Consider the following 7,752-nt stretch of genomic DNA (forward strand, 5'->3'; position numbering starts at 1 on the left):
ATGTTTCTTCTTCAGACGTTTTGAGCAGTTCTTTCATTATTATTGTCATTTCATTTTTTGCCTGAGAGATTATTTCTGATCTCATCTCTTCTATGGCCAAGTTGTTTCTTTACTTCCATTGCAATGGATTCCATTGCAATCATTTTAGCTATTTCCAGCATGTTTTACCAAGTTCTATGTCAATGTCTCCTGGACTTGTTCTGAGTGGGGTGGAGTTCTGGGATTATGTTTTAGTCCTTCATTTAGTCATGTTTGATACCAGATGCAGAAAGCTCAGTTTTCCTCTTCAGTGGCTGCACAGCAAAGGCCGATAGTGTCCCTAGTTTTCCTGTTGGTCAGGTTTGCCCAAGTGACCCCTGAGAAGCACTACTTAGTCTGGGGCTTTCTGGCAGATGTTAATTTGTATCTAGTTATCCCAGGTCTCAGATGTGGGCATTGGTGTCAGCTGATGGCAGACCGTCTGATCCAGTATTCCCTTGCAGTTCAGGGCACATGCATGGCCCAGACTCGGGTTGCACTGTTGTCACAGTCCCGGTCCAGTGGACTTATGTCCCCAGGCAGTTTAGGGTACAGGCAAAACCCAGACATGAACTGCAGGGTTGACAGATTGTGAACCACCTGATTCTGTGTCTCCAGTCAGTTCAGGACACACACAGGAACCAGATGTGGGCCGGACCCACAGCAATCACAGACTGCCCGTGCCTGCAACCCCCCCCAGTGGGTCCGGGCACAAGTAAAGCACAGACTCAATCCGCGGGACCAGCAGCTCTTGGAGCTCTCGCTCACTCGGTGCAGGGCCCGTGCAGGGAGGGCCTACATGGGAATCCCAGTGAGAGCAGTCCCCAGGGCTTCTGAATTTTTTCTTTTTTTGGATAAAAATTGTAGATACTAGAAAATGGTTTAGTCAAAAATGTTCCTGAAGTATTTCCCACGTTCCCAGAAGCACTTAGCGTTTTGTTCGGCACGTGTGTGTGCTCCACTGAGCCTGACACATGCTTTGGGTTAGCCATTTTGCTTCAAATGTTTTCCTCAACATAAGAAGTTACCACTCTCTGTGTACATTGCTGTGTAGTGGTGTGGCTCCGTTTTCAGAAGGGGCCAGTGAAAGTTTAGCTATCTTATCTGTATTTTTATCCCTTTGCTACATACCTGTTTGCAACTCATAAACCTTTTTGACATTAGGAACTCATTATTAGGGAAAGGATGAAATGTAGTGTTTGTGAAACAAATTGAATCACATGCATACTTCAGTAATTTGTTTCAAACACATTGACGTTTGTTTTAATAGCTATGTGCTGTATTCCATTTTATGAACGTACCAAAATTGTGTATGTACTCCAACAGCACAGTGAATCCCCTGGGTATATTTAAGAGCTTTTGTTTTCCTTTGGTCCAATATGTTTGAGAGGGAAGGAAACGGGAAAAGACTCATCACCAATCAAAAATAAGGGCTGTTTATGAAAGGTGCTCTGGAAATGTGTCAGGGCAGCACACAGTGTGAAGGTCATTCTCACTGAGTGTGAAGAAGAATGTCTCACTCAGGACCAGTGTCCCTTTTGCTGGAGCTCTGCATGCTGTCCAGAAAAGTTATAATGCGATTCTAATGATTTATCCACTATATTTGGACTGTAACCTGCTCCTTTTCCAGAATATATGCTTTTGAGTAGTTAGAATGAAATTGAACACTGCTCCTATATAACTATTGGACCAGGGCAGTACCTGGTAAAGACAAGTCCTGAGAAGCTCAAGGTACTGGGAAGATGAACCAGGACCCACACTTAGAAGCGAAAACAGTGTGGGACACATGTACCTGTGTGTAAAAACAAAGTGCCCAAAGTTACATAAACCTTGGAGAGAGAATCATGAAACTGGGTGGAACTGGAACTTTGGCTGCTTTCATGGGAGTTTGAAGCCCCACTGCTAGAGATAAGCTTAAGAATCATCTGGAAGAATCACAGGGAACTGTAGGAAAGTCGCTGCTATCAGGTTCATTTTACTTTTCAAAGTAACATTTTGTAAGACTTCAGCTAAAAGCAGCTAAAAGTCCACTCAATGAAGATGTCGCCATTTTAACCTTCATGTTTCTCCTTCCTCCAGAGCATGCAGTTCTAAGTGTACATGTAAGGTAGCTACAAAATTATTCTTTGACTTTCTACCAAGCTACCAGGGTTCTGTCAGTAGTGATTCTTTGGAGCTCTCAAGTTGAAGTTCTTACCTATCTAGTTTCTGTGGCTTCAGTACAGGAGTATTGCTGAAGGTTCTTAGATACCCGATACTTGTAACTAAATTATACGAGTTTTTGAGACTTAAAATGGAAACTGGTTGGTGTAGGAATATTAACTTTCAGTAGTTTAAGATCCCTTTTTCTTTCACTATGATTTTGTGCAAATTACTAAACTGCCTCGATTTGTAATTTAAAGTAAGACTGTTCTCTAACTGGTAGGTTTTTTGTGAAGATTGACTTATATCATTCATGCCCAGTAATTTTTAGTTGCTGTTATTGTTTCAAGGGCATGGTAGTAGATGCAGCCAGAATAGTGAAGGAAAGTTCTTTAGCTGTTCTTGTAGACTTCACATGGGTTACACTGGACCCTTTTGCTGTTTAATGGCTACTAATTTCAAACTCATATATCATGGCCAATATGGAAAGCAGTCTTTTGAGACCTGATTTTATGAAAGATTGGGCAGATTTAGGAAAATCTTAGTGTCTCAGTGATTTACTGGAGGTTAATCCCAGGCAAAATGGTTGTAAAAAGATTATGGAGAAATAGCACTTACTGGCTGTGGACATAAGAAGTCCTGGTACTACGGGTATGCAGAACTGCTCAGGAGGGCTGCAGCATTTGGTACTCAACAATTGCTGCATTTTCTCGGTGTGCCACTAGATGGCAGAGTCTTCATTTTAAATATTTGTCTCGGTGCATTTTCTCTTGTGGTCCACTTAAGCATGGTAAGGTATTAACAGGCTTTTTTGGAGGGCAGGAGGCGGTACCGGGAATCAAACTCAGGACCTCGCGCTTGCCAAGCAGGCCTGTGCCGCTGAGCTATATTTCCGGCTCCAACAGGTTGTTTTGAACAAAGAACTATTTGAATTAAACTCCAAGTCAGTGTACCAAGTGAAGTTTTTCTGTAAGTGGCACAATTATAACCCTAATTTCTGAGCATTCTGTCCATAACAGTGTATCTGGTAAAACTGGTTACTTGTGAATCTTCTAGTCAAAAACAATAGAGCTAAATCTTAGAGCCTCAATAATTTTTATTTTGGCTGGAGGTGACGTCAGTTAACAGGCCCAATGGGAAAGCAGAACTGAGATTTACTTGTAGGAATTATAATTTAACACAGTGAAATTAGTATTCAGGGACACTAGATTATCGTTCCACAACTTCTGTTACTGAACTAATTATGCGCTCCCTTTAATCTTTGAACACTACAGAGTTATAAATAGGGTTATTACGTTCTTTTTTTCGTAGAATAAATGATAAAGGAGGAGACTTCTTGATTAAATTGTGATTTGCTCTTAAGAATATCTTATGCTGTTGAAGAAATATGTACATTTATTTCTAAAATAATGTCAGATTTCTAAATAAGCAAACTTTTGGCCAGACCTTTCTTGCAAGCAGTGGTTTCTGTTAGGAATGAGTTGAACAAAGCTGTGCAAGTCTGATTATGAGCTGTTGGCTTATTGGTGAATCGGTACCTTCCAGCTTCGCTCATACGCTGTGTAACAGGTCTGTTCGTTTCCTCAGAAGTGGACACATCAAGAGCCAACCTCCGGTCAGCTGGCAGGAGCCGCTGAAGTGGAGCTAGCGCTTCTAGTGAACAGGGAGTGCACAGAGGCTGTCCCCAAAGGAAAGCGAGTAGGTTGTCAGCACTGCAACCGCAGATAATCCATGTTTCCGGCAACTAACAAACTGAACATTTGACTTGAAGGGACAAGAAGTTGTCTTTTTTTTAAACTGCACTTACGCTTTGTGAGAAGAGTGCTTCAGATGCAGCCTCCCCAGGGTCTCACGAGTTGTACTCTTACTGAAAAGGTTGGATTTCTAATTTCCATGGGGTCTGTGTGCTTTCACTCAACGTGTGTAAGAAAGTTTAGCCAAGTAGGTGAAAACACTTTCTCTAAATGCCTGAGACAGCTTCTCGGCCGTTTGGCTAAGATCAAGTGTAAATGCCCAAGACAGACATTCAGTATTGTCTAGGAAAACTTTTTCTGTAACCCAAACTCCAAACTGTTACTGTCATCCTCCCCACCCATGTAAGGATAAAAATTCTTTTTGGTGAATTAAAAAATGTCATTTTCAAATATTACATAGTTTTCAAGTTTACATGTACTGGACTTAGGTACAGTTTCTGTGATATTCTTGATGCTGAATAATCTTTTGAAATCCGTACATTTGAAATCTACAGTAACATATGATGCATCTTTGGGTAAATGGTCAAGCATCCTAAGTGGGTGCCCTTTACCATCTTGTTTCTAGAATGAGGCAGAAGACTTTAGCCCATGTTACTATTCAGCTACTTTTGTGGCTATGAAGGGCAATAAGTCTGATTTTCTGATAGGCATCCCTGGACCTAACAGTTACATAGACAGCCTCATTTGATGCTTGTTTGTGATTTTTACTTCAAAAGTCCATCTTCTCTTAGAGCAACTAGATGTAGCTACAATGCACTGAAAGGGAAAGCAAGAGCCTAGCCCCAGCCTTTATATCACATAGCTTTACCTTGCTTTTGATAATCTTGATGCTGAATAATCTTTTGAAATCCGTATGTTTGCTCATATCTAGCTGTCCCCTCAAACACGTAGATGTGGTCATCGGTGGGGCTTTCTGGAGGTGGCTGGATCCTCAGGTGTGTAATTCTAGGATTAAGGATGCAGTGTTGGTATTAGGGTTGATGCTGGGGTTAAGGGAGTCCCACCTGCATATGGCTGGCCCCAAGCAATCAGATTGTAGCCTGGGCAGATTGAGTATAAATGGACAGAAAAAAGACTGCTGTTACTGCTGCTTGCTACCTTCTGCCTACCCTGCTTTGCCATGGACTGCACCTCTGCAATGCCCCTCTGCCAGGCCACCCGGCTTTGGAGCCAGCTGACTATGGACTGAGGCCTCTACAAACTGAGCCAAAATGAATTTTTCCTCCTTTAACTTTGGGTGTTGGGTATTTTACCTTAGCAAAGAGAAGAGTAAGACTCTTGGGCAAGTCAATAGAATTTTTGTGCCATAGTTTACTACTCTAAAACTGGTTAGTGTCTTGGTCTATTTTGTGTTGCTATGACAGCACCATAGAATGGGTAATTTATAAAGAACAGGTTTATTTGGCTCGTGGTTGTGGGGTGAGTCTAGGACACTGGTGGTGAACCACGGCTGTGCTGTGCTGTGCTGTCTGTTATCTCTGAAGGCTCTAAAAGGCCCAGGAAGTCTGGGATCAAGAAGCAGCATGTGGGGAGGGCTTGGTGCAGCACCTTCCTACGGCAGAAGGCAGAGTGTGAGTGGGCACACAAGAGGGGCCAAAATCATTTACAACAAGCCTGCTTGTAACCACGGCCATGGAACATGAGGTCATTCACAAGGGCAAGGCTCTCGGGATTTAAACCCTTCCTCAGTCACCTTCTCATTGCTGGAACAAATACAACCTACTTGGCACCCACAACTTAAAGGGAGAGAGTTTTATTATGGCTCAGTGATTTTTTAAAGGATTCAATCCCTAGTCAACTGGTTCTAGAGCAAGAAGAGCACCACAGAAGGGACTGCCAAGGAGGAAAGCTGCTCAGGTAATGGGAGCTGGGGAGCAGGGACAAAGGGAGGAACCAGGAAGGAGATGCACTCCAGGCCATGCCCCACTGACCTGGCTCCAACCAGGGCCACCTCCTGACAGCACTCAGCTACTGAACTCCTTAGTGGATCGTCAGCTGATGAGTACAGTGCCCCGAGAACCAGTCACCCTTCCAACACATGAAACTTATGGGGGACACTGCAGATCTGAACCATAATTGGCCCCACATACTAATACTGTTGCATTGGGAGTAAGTCTGCAAAGCTGGAACTTTGGGGGACATGTTCAAACTTTACCACTGGTAAAAACTGACAATTTCCATGCCCTCCCAGCATACACACACCCCTTTCACCTGTACCAGATCTCACAAGCTTATCAGTCCTGTCTGTTCTTAAAGTCCTTCTGGACACCAATAGTGTGTCTGTGGCGGCTGGGCTGAACCCTGGACATCCTCAGGAACCCAGTTGAGCTGCTGCTGCACCTGCCTGACCAGCGTGTGAGGCAGGAAGAGCCCTGGACACCCTCTGGGGCCTCAGTTGCTACTACCTGCACACACAGTGTGTGTGGGTGCTGGGCTGAACTCCAGACATCTTTAAGAGTGCTGGTGAGCCACTCTGGTGCCTCCCCGACTAGTGTGTGAGGCACATGGAGCCTGAGTCAACTTCTGGGACCATTGTGGTCACTCCCAGAACAACCTCCCCCCCCTCCCAGAAGCCCAACTGAAACCTGGACAAAGTCAGTGACCTTGGGGAGCCCACCCTCACCCCTTCCCTGCCAGTGTGGAAAGCAGGCTCTGTTCTGAGCAATATCTGAAGCCTCAGTAACCATAACCTGCATCCCCCCTACTGTTGTGAAAGCTGGGCTGAACCCCAGACAGCTTCAGGAACTGCAGTGAACCTCCCCAACTCTTCCCACACATGCCTGGGAGCCAGCTGAATGCAAGAAAGTTCGGGAGCATCTGGGACCCCACCTTACCACCACTTACCAGCACGGGAGCTGCACTGAGCACTGTGGATCTTCAGACACTTTCCCTGCCACACACAGGACAGTGAAGCTGCACTCCAGGGAACCTCTGGATCTTCAAGAATGACAAAACAAAGGAGCAAAACGCAATCCCAGACCTCAACACCACCCAAAACAAGTCCAGGAGACATCAACACAGAAGAGCCTGAAAGTCGTACACCTGAAATTTCTGAAATGATAGCAACTGAAGGAAAGAAACAACTTCATAAGGCCATAAAAGACATCAGATCAGAAATAATGTCTCAGGTGAAAAAAGAAATGACAACAATAATGAAAGAAGTGTTCAGCATATCCAAAGATGACATTGATAAGAAAATAGAAGAGCATGGACAACTCATGGAAACCTTGAGTGAACAATATAGAACAGAACTAGAATGTATGAAACAGGTTGAAAAAATGTATCCAGGAAATTAAAAATTCCATTGAAAGCTGGCAAAACCGCCTGAACAAAGCTGAAGATAGATTTTCAGACTTTGAAGACAGCATTGCCACTAATGAACATGAAAGGAGGGATCTCTTAAAAACAACAAGGAATCAGGAAATAGCAATTCAACAACTGCTAGATGAAGCAAAGAAAAATAGTGTCAGATTAATAGGTATTAATGAAACAGCAAGTGTCAACACAAATGACATAAAATGACTATTTGCAGAAATAATAGCAGAAAATTTCCCAGACATGGAAAAAGTATTGGACATACAGCTAAGTGAAGCATATAGAACTCCAGTTAATCATAACCAAAATAAACCTACACCCAGACATGTAGTGATGAAGATTCCAGAAACTCAACAAAAAGATCAGAATATTAAAAGCTGTTAAAAAAAGAAACAGATCACCTATAAAGGAAAGCCCATCAGAATCATGCCAGATTTTGCAACACAAACCATAAAGTCAAGAAGAGCTTGGAGTGAAGTATTTCAGGTCCTGAAAGAAAACAACTTCCAAACCAGATTGATGT

Source organism: Chinchilla lanigera, unplaced genomic scaffold (genome assembly GCF_000276665.1).
Source record: "Chinchilla lanigera isolate Chin_1 unplaced genomic scaffold, ChiLan1.0 scaffold00125, whole genome shotgun sequence".
NCBI classification, from domain to species: Eukaryota; Metazoa; Chordata; class Mammalia; order Rodentia; family Chinchillidae; genus Chinchilla; species Chinchilla lanigera.